The 12,525-nt window shown below is 36.1% G+C and overlaps 1 protein-coding gene across 8 annotated transcripts in view; it reads right to left on the bottom strand.

Annotated features, from left to right (window-relative positions):
• STS (steroid sulfatase) overlaps positions 1-12,525 on the bottom strand; it is a 117,406-nt gene that overhangs the window by 103,086 nt on the left and 1,795 nt on the right. For 2 of the 8 annotated variants that reach the window (XM_068682283.1, XM_068682301.1), the window contains 2 exons: positions 3,449-3,547; positions 2,090-2,376 (listed from right to left, as the gene is read on the bottom strand). The exons of 3 other annotated variants lie outside the window; for them this stretch is intronic. The gene's annotated coding sequence lies outside the window, so the exon portion shown is untranslated. Of the gene's footprint in view, positions 1-2,089; positions 2,377-3,448; positions 3,548-8,683; positions 8,888-12,525 lie in introns of all 8 variants that reach the window. 3 more of the 8 variants (XM_068682311.1, XM_068682319.1, XM_068682292.1) reach the window with 2 other exon arrangements.

Here is a 12,525-nt window from a genome sequence, read left to right as displayed (position 1 = left end):
GTCTTTAAAAACTTAAAAACTAATATATTTATCCTGGAGAGAAGACCTGTGCAATTAGGAAAAGAATTATGAGCTGGATAGTTGTTATATAGCAGTCTGATTGCAAGCTACATAGATCAGTTTCTTCTCCTAAAAAATGTGCAAACCAAGTGGAAAAGACGTTAACAAAATAATGCATATATATTAGTCAACTTTTTTCTGGACCTTAAAGATTTAAACCTTTACGGATTTCAGAATCAAAAGAGCAGCTGACTTACTCCCCCATCAAGAAAAATAAAATAAAATAAAATAAAATAAAATAAAATAAAATAAAATAAAATAAAATAAAATAAAATAAAATAAAATAAAATAAAATAAAATAAAATAAAATAAAATGGAAAAAAAAAACAACCTTGTGAATATACTTGGCTGGGCAAAATATCTGATGGACACTTTAAATATAGGATTAGGCAGCAGTAAGTGTTAATGTCTTAAAAACAAGGATATCTGAAATACTACATAATTCTACAGCTAAAAATATCTGCTTATAATAGAAGAAGCTAAGTGGTTTCTGAAAGTCTAACTTAAAAAAAAAATCTTGACCCAACAGCATAGAAATATGTATATTGTATTTCAGTAATATAGGATGAAAAGTCATGTAATACATAAAGTATCAAGATTTCTTCTGTGTGCCCCTCAAGAAAATTCTTGCTCCTTCCTCCCCTCCCCATTCTCTCTCCCTTTCTTTTCTCTAATTTTTATTCCCTCTTTCATAAAGACTGTAGAAAACTTTTAAATTCTTGCTGTTAAAACAGAACATCATCCCTTTGCACATATGACCTAAGAAAGACAAAATCCCAACACAACAGACTGAATGAAAATGATCATTAGCTCAAGACTATATTAATTCGCTTCATTTTCACCTTATTTTGTATGACATTTTAAGACCATAAAGAAATATAAAAAGTATTCCAAATGGCATTTTTTTTCATTTTCTTGTGGTACATCAGTATTAACTTTCTTTTAACATTTGAACAGTTTCCCAGTAATAGCTCCAGGGGTCTCATTATCTTCTGGCCTGGACTGGAGCATGCTGCAAGTATGTTTGAAATGAACAACATGCTTTTTTAACCATATCAGAACGTCTGTAAGTAAGTTTTTATAAGTAAGTACATTTTCTGCACTCTGTGCATAGGAATGACACATAGTTTTGTTTTTAAAGGATGGATTCTGTTTATCAGTGAAAAAGAACATACAGTATTTTGTCCAACATGCATTTTTCAGGACTAGTAGTTTACTGTTACTATTAGACAACTGCTATAATAGACAACATATTCAGTTGTCTATTATAATAATTGATATGAACAGGAGATGTGACTCTTTCTAAGACTAACTTTTGTAAATGACTAAACGATATCTATCAGCTTCTTATTTTCTTCATCATACAACCAGTTCTGTCAGGAGTGCGGTATGTAAAAATTACACACACACACACAAAAAAAAAAAAAAAAAAAAAGGAAATCTAAATGAGTAAATTATAATGCTAATACTTCTAATTAAGCACACTTTGTAACATTAGGGATTTTGCAAGAAAGTGTGTTCGCATGCAAACACCAGTCTGCTTTGTTTAGGACAATGTCAGAGAAAAACAGGTGTGTGAGCTCTGGGCCCTAAGATTTCCTTCTGAGTATGGCTCATCAACTGATTCTTTAGCATGTCAGGAAAAAAAAAAAAAAGAAAAAAAAAAGAACAGGACATCTTTACACCTTTGCCTTTTAATTTCAAACAGTTGTCAAGGAAGCAAAAAATACAAGGCCATTATCATACTGAATCTGAAGCAGTTCACACTCACACCTGCACAGCCCTAAGTGTCATAGCCACAATTCTTGTTAAGCACTTCTCAGCAACCCATCTCAAATGTTCTGACTTCTCCAATCCCTCTTCTCACCCTAAATTAATTTACTTTCATTCCTCTTCGTCCCCAAACTTCCTTTTATAAAATCACGATAACTATTCTGCAGTTCCTAAACCATGTCCTTATTTCTCCAAATCGCTTCCCACTCAAGAAGCCCATATTAATGTGCCATTAATACAGATTGAGACTGAATACCTTTTGAATGCAGCTGCTTGAATCCTCCAATTTTGCTTGCCCAGGCACTGCTATTACCACTGGCACTCTACCATTACTACTCTTGATGCTGCTGCTCCTCCCTGCTTGCCGTCTCCACAACTTTTCTCTCCCCACCACGCATGCCCTTCCACTGGGCAGCAGTATGCAATGCTTCCTATTGGCTACTGTGGCTCTCCAGGTATTAGAACAGCCTCAGCTGCTGGTCTGACAAGGATTGAACACCCAGATACAGGACCACACTTCCTGAAGTCCGCCTGGAGAGTACCCTAAGGGCAGAAGCAGAAAATATGTTTGTGAGAAAACAGGACGTATAGAACCCATATTATTAATGAGTCATTGCAAAACTGCATAGCAAGCAATACATGCGGTCAGATTCTGCTCAACATGTGTTTTGGTTAAATAGGCTTCTCCTCTTTCATCTTCCTTCCTTCTCATCTCAAGTGCCTGCCCACAAGTAGTCCTTCTGTAGAAACCTGGCAGCTACAACCTATTCAGAAGCTATGAGATTTTCCTTACTTTCTTTCTTTCTCTATCATTCTTTGCCATACTCTCTATCTCAGTGGTTCTTCTTATGCATACTGTCTTCTTAGTAACTGTGTTTACCCCCAGTTAGCAGGTTGGATGTGTGTGAGATTACAAAAGGAGAGATTAGACTTACTATCACCTAAAAAGTTATAGTTAAGTCTTACACATTTCCAAATTTGAACCAGAGATTTTGTGAGATTATACTGCACATAAAACAAGGTCACTTCAGAACTGCAAGCTTATTTCAGAATGTAGCCACCTCCAAAACTATTTAACAATTTATTTCCACTGGATCTTGAAACATAGTCTGTAATCAAAATTACATACACTTTTAACATTACTTTTTAAACAACTAGAGCTTAAGTGGTAAGAAAAAATCCACTGTTGTACTGCTGGAATATGTTCTAGTTCACAAGGACCCTGCTTTATTTTTCAGTCAAAATGCTTTCAGAATTCAAGTAAAGCTTATATTCTTTTTAACCCACTGTAGGCAGGAAATGTTCTACTCCACTGCAATAATGAAGTGCATTTTGTTGAAAAATAATTTGCCATTACATTTAGCAGTACCTTACAGACAAGAAAAGACAGTATCAGTATTTCTTTTTCTTTCTTGTATAAAACACATTGCATTAAGCTAATGAGGAAAAGACAAAACTGCGTGTTATTACTTCACATAATTGCTAATTTCCTGTCATGAAATATTTGGTTTGAGCTGTGAAAGAATATGAGCTCCAACTATAGATGAACTCAAAGTTTAAAAGGAAAAAAAAATATATATATATGACAGACGTGGGAGTGGAAGGGGCATTTTACCTTGCAGCACGGAATGGTTTCTGTTTCTGCCTCTAGTTTTCACACAAGATGTCTGTTCTCTTATTATTGGTAAATGGGTGCAAAGTCCAGTCACATGAACTGAAACACAAGGGTGGAGGGGGAGAAAAAAGGACAACACTGAAAAATGACAATGTCTTGTTATACAACACCTATGCTGCTTTTTGGTAAGAAACTACTTCACTAGTAGGGAACAATTTCAATGTGTTTTCATAATCCATATACATACAGGCCTAACCAAGAACCCATTTTAACTTGTTGCTGAAGATTTTCTGTCAGGCTTTTCAAATGCTACTGATATTGCATCTATACTCTCTGTCTGGGATGGAGCTAACTTTCCCTGCAGCAGCCCACACAGTGCTGTGCTCTGCACTCGTAGCTGGAACAGCACTGGTATCACACCAGTGCAGTGTCTATTGCTGCACAATACTGGCACTGCATCAGGACGCCCTCCAACCCTCCAAGAGCCAACAGGCTGGGGGGGTGGGCAAGAGGAAGGGAGGGGACATCACCAGGGCAGCTGACTTAAACCAACCTAAGCGATATTCCATGCCCTATAATGTCACACTCAGCAATAAAAGCCAGGAAAGGGGCAGGAGAGGGGGCTCGTTATGAAGACATCCGTCCTCCCAAACAACTGCTACGCATATTGAGGCCCTGCTTCCTGGGATGTGGCCAAACATCGCTCATTGACGGGAAGTAGAGAGTAATTTCTTTTCTCTATCTCTGTGCTTCCCCCCCCCCCCCTTCTTTTTCCCTTTAATTAAATTATCCTTATCTCAACTCATGATTTTTTTTTTTTTGAGCATACCATCTCTCTCTTCTAAAGAGGAGGAGTGAGAGAGCGGTTGTGGTGTTCAGCTGCCCAGCAAGGCAAAGCCACCACGGCATCGTATTCTTGCAAAACAAGGGCAGTACAAGAATTACAGGTATGTTTCTGCCTTCTGTACACATGGTAAATATGTCTGGAAAATGTAGCTATTTATTTATTTTTTTTTTATAAAGTATTAAAACACCTTTATAAGCATAATTTCAGATCAGTGATTTTCAAACTCTTCCATTGGGGTGCTATTCAGAAATTCACTGTACTCCTCAGCCATCCTCTTCTGCTTACCATGCATTCTTTTAGATACAATATGTGATCCCAGAAAATGACTACTTGCAGGAAGCCCAACGACCCTAACATGAAAAAAATCATTCATTTAACTTTGAAAAGTGGTAGCTAGTTCATGTATTATCTTTCTCCACCTATGCCAATCTATTTAATGTGAAAATTTTATCAGGAAGAGAAAGACAGATGTCCAAAGACATGTGACAACCACTGCCAATAAAGCACCTGAACTTACAGCCCTTGCATTCTATATACAAACTTTTTTTTGTTTGTTTGTTGTTTTAATAAGGCAAAATACCGAAGCAAACTAAATGATTGGGAGAAATCAAATTGAAACAATGTTTTATGCAAAGATCCCTGACTGGATTTATTGGAACCTAGTGCAAGGACAGAGCATTTGGATCTAGTGTCAGGAAAGAGCTGCAGTGAGCCAGACCTTTTGACTCAGTTCATCAAAACATCTCTACCAGTGTTTTAAAAGATTAGGCTCAAACTTAAACAAGACTACAAGTTTATTTACTAGGGAAAGTAGGTATTTGTGAAAACAAAGCACGATAAAGATCACTCCTGTGTTAGACTGGATGAATGATGGTGCACATTTAAATGCTTTTACTCACATAAATCCATTAATATCAACTAATTTTTAACAGGATTTCAAATGAAAACCACCAATAACAGAACTAAAAATTGGACAAAGGGAGAATTTCTGTAAACGTTTCTTCTCTCTGCATTATTTTTTCTTTCACGGTAAAATCCAAGGAACATAGCTAATTTTAGAAGATAGTTTTGAAAGCCATAGATATCTAGAATGAAAAGATGCAGTTATGCTGTTCCTAGTGATTGGTTGCAAAAGGGTTTTCATTCTGCAGCAAATCTTCAGTTAAAAACAGCGAAAAATACTTTGATCCATTCACTCTTTGGATCAGTTTGAGAACAGCAGTAATAAGTTTTACTCTAGAAATTTTATAACCATGTAGTTATCCTGAAGGACTGTAAGAGAATCATTATATGAAAAGAATTTCTGAAACTGGTGGATTACACACAACTTTGTGCAGTTCTGAGGATGTCACAACAGCTTTTATGTATGAAACTCAGCGATGTGTTCTAATGATTTTGGCATTTTCTTTTTCATGTTTGTGCTTAACTTTAGTTAAGAGTTAGAGACAGGAGTTCAACTGGGAGAACATAGTGGCTGTGTCATTTAAGAATAAAGACTGTATCCTGGACTACACAAACAGAAGTGTTGCTAGCAAGTCAAGAAAGGGAAGAAATTCTTTGCCTCTACTCCATCCTCATGGGACCCTGCCTGGAAGTACTGAATCTAGCTCTGGGGCCCCCAGTACAAGACAGGCATTGACTTATTAGAACAAGTTTAGAGAAGAACCATGAAGATGATCCAACAGTTGAAGCACCTCTCTTATGAAGACAGGCTGAGAGAGCTGGGGTTGTCTAGCCTAGAAAATAGATGTCAACAGAGAGACCTTACTGAAGGCCTTCAATACATAAATGGGGCTTATGGAAAAGATGGTGAAAGCCTTTTCCTGGTTTCAAATTGAAAGAGCCTAGATTTAAATTAATATTGTAAGGGAAAAAAAATGTAAGGTGGTTAAGCACTGGAACTGATTGTATAAAGAGGTTGAGGATGCCGATCCTGAGAAGTACTCAGTGTCAAGTTGGATGGGACTTTGGGCAACATGATCTAGTATACTTTTTCCTGTTCTTGGCAGGGGTGCTGAAACCAGATGATCTTTAGAAGTCCCTTCCAACCCAAACCATTCTGTGATTCTATGATCCAGGTTTTGTAGTCACTGTAGACACAGTTTCTGACTACAAAATACTTGTCTAGGTTACTTCAAGTCACACATAGAACAAAACCCTTAAAAAACTCCCTTAAAACCCTTAAATAGGAAAATATATTTCACTGAATATACTAGAGAAATTATTTTATCATATTACATGGATAAGTTGGAAAAAGCAGATGAATGTGTAGATCCCCACCCTTTGTCAGGTCTTTCAAGAAGCAGCAAACACCCAACTAAATGAAACAATTTAAAACTGCAAGCAGGCAAGGGTTTATTTAATTTCCACCCACTTTAAAATGCAGATAGTGTGGATTCCACCCCAGAAGATGCAGGTAGAGAATCAGTGGCAACAGTGCCATCTACTGAGTGAAGCTCTATGCTTCCTGAAGCACGTAAGACTCCTCAGAGCTCTGCAACTCAAGAATACAGCCTAACCCTACCTCATTTCATGACTGCAACTCAAGGTGTCTGGTGTCTGGGTGGCACATCCTACTTAATTGGGATATACAGCCATCTTAATATTACAAGTCTTGTTAATAGCTTTTGGAAAATTGCATTAGCCTACTTTTGCCCGATGAGTGCATAATTATTGGCCTAAAAAAGAAAGATAATTTAAAAACTATAAAAAGAGTATGGAGTCAGGTTGTCAAACCTGGTCATTAATATAATATAATACCCATTACTTATTGCTTGTAGCAGCCACTGGTCTAAATGACACAAGCATCATTTCTGAAACAGTGATACAACAGTTCATTCTGTAATACACTTTCTTTCAGATAGCTGCCTCATCAGGCTGACAAGATAATCATTTCTCATACTTAAAATACATGCAGAAAGATCTTTAAAACTCTATGAAGACGTATTAAGTTCTTCATGGGGTAGACATGTTGCCACTGATCTCTTTCAGTGGAGTATAATAGCAAATATTTTTAATGAGAATTAAGCTAAAAGTGATCCAGTCAGGAAATATACAGTGTAAATAAAGACTACAATGATATAATAAATTTGGTTTAATTCTGAACTATATTTGCACTAAAATGTGTAAAATAAATAACATCTTTTAGAATCCATTCTGCCTACTGATCATAATGGCATCAATGGTTTGATCATGAATATTCTTTAATGATCTCTCCCTCCTGCTTTTCTAAAATATATATAAACTTGGTCATAATAAAAGACCACAGATTATTTTTTGGTAAACTACATCTGCAGTAACATTCATAGAGCAGTTAGCTGAAAACTTGATTGGCCTCAAAATAGCCTCCGTGTGTCATACAAAAAGGCTCCAGCACCTGTTCTCTCTCTTCATCTTTCAATTTCTACAATATCTTTTTCATGTGAACTACAGTTCCTACAGACCTTTTTTTTTCTTATCAAAGAATCCTCTAGTGCTAATTTATTTATTTATTTGCTGCCACAATAAACTCTGCATTGGAGAGCACAGGATCAAAAATATAAGATGGAAAACGGATTAGTCAAAGCATTTGGCTGAGATCAAAATGGGGAACAATCGAAGAAGCAGTAGTAACAAATATTCCTGAGAATTACATATCATTCATTAGTGAACAAAATAAAATTACGGCAGAAATGGTAATTCAGTTCCTGTGTTAATTCAAAGGAATGCTGTATCTGGAGCTAAGAAGGCAGCCTATTAGTGGAAGGCGACCTTTCTATTTTTTCACTTCTAAAACCCACGGTTGCAAAACTTGACCTATCCAAGTGCTGGACTTCTAATGATACAGAAAAACTAGAATCTCGAAGAGCAATCAAAATGCTCAAAGCTTCAGAAAGAATAACTTATAAGGAAAGGTTAAAGAAATGAAGTTTCTTAAACCCTCCAAAAAAGAACAGACAAATGACAATGGGCTGTCTAAGTAGGGCAACAAAGATGGTGAAGGGTCTGCAGGGCATAGACGTATGAGGAGCAGCTGAAGCCCCAGAGCAGAGCAGGCTAAGGGGAGACCTCATGGCAGCCTTTGCAGGTTTGGTGGAGGGGCAAGTCAGGTTCTCAATGGCTTGACAGCATGGAGATATGAAGGTCCCTGACACAGACCCCTCCTCTCTAGCTGTATCGGGATCTACAAGCAGTGCTTCCTATTTCACAGAGGTTTTATGAAAACAAGCATCCGTTATTGACCTTCTGCTAACACAATTTTACTTCAAACTATGAAATAGGAAATAATGCTACATCGTTTTCTAATCTATTGTTTTTAAACTCCACATAGAACACAATTCCTCAAGGCACAGAAACATTCGCTTAACTTAAAGTAAGCACACAACCTAATGAAGGGACCATTTCCTCACCTGATCATTAGCACCCTACACACCTGTGGTCACAAAGCATATTAGGCATTGACTGTCCACAACAGCGTTTTTAAGTATATTGTCAGGGCGTGTTTGTATGTTTCCGTATGTAGGGAGGAAGAGAGTGTAGTAGCTTCAGAGGGAAAAAGAGGCATTCCCAATAGGGAATTATGACTTCTTTGGTCTGTTTGTTAACTCCTGCAACTAAAAAAAAAAAAAAAAAAAAAAGTTCTGACTCTCCTAGCCAAGAACAGCAGATATATTCTATACAGCTCATCTTCAATACTAACTCAAGAAGCTGGCAAACTTGCTTGACACTACCCCTCCCACCACTTCAATTCCTTGATCAGAGTTGCTCCTTCACATGTCCCAGAATGGTGTTATGGCTTCTGTCTAGATAGGTCTAGATACTTGGACCAGTAAAATCACTCCACAAAAAGAAATGCTGTGTACCATAGTACAACAGCTGGCCTCCAACAGTCTCCTGTACTACCTAGGTTGACTGTTTGCCCCTGAACACGTAGGCGTTCTTAGCTGAGTATCAGCTAGCTCATTTTTGTCTTTTCTTCTGTGTAGACATAAAATCATAAGGGTGTACACTCAGAATACAAAAACAACCTGTGAATATTCAACTCTCCTGCTTGTTGCATGCTGAGTGCGGTACACACATATAAAACCTGAATCTGGAACATGACAAATCAGTGCATCAGAAAGCTCATGACCCAGAAAACACTGTTCGTTCTCCCTCCCTCAACCTTTGATGATGTTGAACTTAGGAACTTAGAACTGAAAGGAACCACTGGAAGGGTGTATGCATATAGATCCAGCTTATTCCAGACAACCAAGTGATAGATGTCTTGCTCAGGAGGGTTGATGGAATACGTGTTCTGTGTGGCAATACTTTTTCCTATCATCTGTAGCAATCGAAATGCAGTAAAATGAAAAAATATAGCCATAAAATTCACATGCAGACAAAGAAAACCAAAAGCACAAACTGTTTTAGGCTCCTGCAGTAATGTGAAGTTAGATAAATAAAAAAAAATGTCCTTATCTCACTTTATCTCACTGGAAAAGCATAAAATACAACAGTTCAAACTTTATGTTGGTACGCATTATCTTCTGCCTTAATCCTTCTGATAGTTTAAGGCTAAGCAGGACCCACCCATTAAATATTTAGGATTTCAGTGACAATGACACTGTTAATTATTTGCACATTTTGCCCATATGCAGACAGTATTTTACTGAGAGATCAAAAATTATCTCTCTGTATCCCTCAAAAGGCTAAATCATGGGCCACGTAATATAAGGGAGCAAAAATTATTCTCTGACTTTAATGGAAACAACAAATGATCCTGAAGCATGACATTAAATTTTCATTTCCCAGCTTCTGAACCTGTTCATTCTGTTGTAAATTCTCATCCGTAAGTATAAAAATTGACATCTAAAAGTATCTTAGATATCTTGTTCCTTCGTGTGTGCTTGGTTGGCTCTTTGGGAATTTCACCCTTCATTGCTGCTTAAAAACCTTATTATGGTCCCTCATTTAAATTTATAGATTTCCAACATATATCTTCTTCATCACTTTGTTCTCCATAAGCATAAGACATCATCTTTCTTGCCTTTGTAACTAACTCACTTGTATCTGGTGCCAGATTATCAAAATCTAGAAAACGGATGGCTCTTATCCCCCTATATGCTTGGCTATAAGAATACTCATGCTTTTAATATACAAGGATATACTTTGACTTTTTTTGTTGATTATACATATATTTGTAATATGACTTCGAACATATGTATGTCCCTGTTTCATTGTCTTAAGGCCTAGGATCATTTCCCTTTTTCAACTATAAAAACAGGAGCAAACCCAGTAAATTAATTTAATTCACATTCTGAAGGTGAAAAGCTCTTATGTGGTGACATCCAGCACTGGGAGGAGTTTCATTCTGAGGGCTTATAGGCTCAACTATAGCAAGTGTTATGAATCTCAGGTAATACTTGAATTAAATAACATTTAACTCCAAGTCATTCCAAGTAATTTGTTAGTAATAGTGGTTTTAAAAGCTGCTCATGTAAATCATTCTGAAAGGTTTTAAATTACTGGATTTATTCATGTCTCTAGATTCTTTTTTAATATTCAAATCAAAATGGATTATAATCTGTTTATCCTCTTTGCCAAGGTGCCTGCAGAACAAGAAAAATAAAGTCAGTCATTTCAGGATGAAACACATAGTGCATGATGCTCCTATCAATGCTATAAATATCCTGTAAGTGAATCCATGTTTCAAGAACAGTATAAAGTAATGAAATAGGAGATTGCAATTTTGTCAAGTGTATTACCCAAGAAAACACTTAAGCATATTCTGAAGCTTTTACTTTCCAGGAATAGAACTTAATAGCTAAGTTTCAGTGATGCAGAAAACTTTTTAGCTTTAAGGTAAAGAATAATAAAACATGGAAAGGTTAAGAAAGGTTATGTGGACTGTGTACGTAAAATATTGTACTGTATACTTAAGAACTGCATGGATAGGCACCTGAATATTTTCCCCTTATTGCACATTCAAGAACAATAAAACCAAAGCAACTTTATCATATTATCACAAAGCCAAAGAAAATAGATGTGCTTAGGAATAGAAGTTGCCTATAGGCAACTAATTTACAATCTTTTAAAAACCTGGACATCTAGCATGTATATGTACCGCATATTACCTTATAAAGTAAAACTCAGCAAAGATTTATTTGTCTGCTTTGGTATGTGCATAAATAGAAAGTTAAATGCATTAAAAATGTGTATGAAGCTAACTATGTTCTTCAGACTTTGCAGGAATCAAGCTTACTTGAATCATTATGTTTCAGTAACTCCAGTTCACCCTTCTCAATAAGGGGATATTAGGTTAATAGACAAATAATTAACTATTAGTTTTCATGGTTATTACGCTTCCACTGCACTATGCTTTCCGCATCTCAGAAGTTATTTTAATGTTACTTTCACTTGAAAAGTGATTTAAAAAAAGTAGTGAACAAAATAGCCAATTGCATAATTCTCAACCTTTAACTCCTTAAAAAAAAAAAAAAAAAGAAAGGAAAACAAACCACAAAATACTACCTATAAGATGTTTGAGACAAAGACAGCTCAAATAGAACTCGGATCAACATTTTTACTTATTTGTACATCTAGCAAACTATGGTTCACCATGCATTGAAAGTTCTGCTTGGATTTTCATCACATTTTATTCTGTTAGTAAGAAGACTTATTCACGATGAATAAATTTAAAGTCTGTCTATATTGCAAAGATTTTCCTGTGTTTGAATGTAGCTTTACAGAATCAAAGAAGCTAACATTATGTTGATTATCACTGATGAGCCAGAGTGAAGCAAAGTAAATTGAGGTCATCAGCATGTCAGCTAACCTGACTGTCTTGAAATGTGAACAATAAGATTTGTAACACAGACCACTTAACCCTAAAAAGGTTCATTATGAGTAGCATACTTTCATTTGATGGATTTTTTTTTCTTTTTTTAAATAGGTTATCTTTCACATTCCTTTGCACTTTAAATGTTTAGAAGTTTTGTACGAGCCTGGTGTTTCATGATGTGAACTGGTGGTCTACACGCTAAAAATAGTAAATATTTTCCTTTTTTTGATGGGTAGTTCAAGTTGTGAACTACTTATGCTTTTCTCTGAAAGGGTGAGTCAAGATACATCACTGTAGCTTTTTCTTGTTAAAAAGTACAGGCATTGCTATGCCAACAAATACAATTAAATAAAGACATAGATACAGATTGATGTAGATGTAGATTTAGATTTTATAAGTAGAAAGCAAAGGAATCCACCTCAGGTACAA

The sequence above is a fragment of the Anas acuta genome, chromosome 1 (genome assembly GCF_963932015.1).
Source record: "Anas acuta chromosome 1, bAnaAcu1.1, whole genome shotgun sequence".
Taxonomy (NCBI): Eukaryota; Metazoa; Chordata; class Aves; order Anseriformes; family Anatidae; genus Anas; species Anas acuta.
Note: the sequence above shows the minus strand (reverse complement) of the source record. Positions and strands in the feature narration are given on the sequence as shown.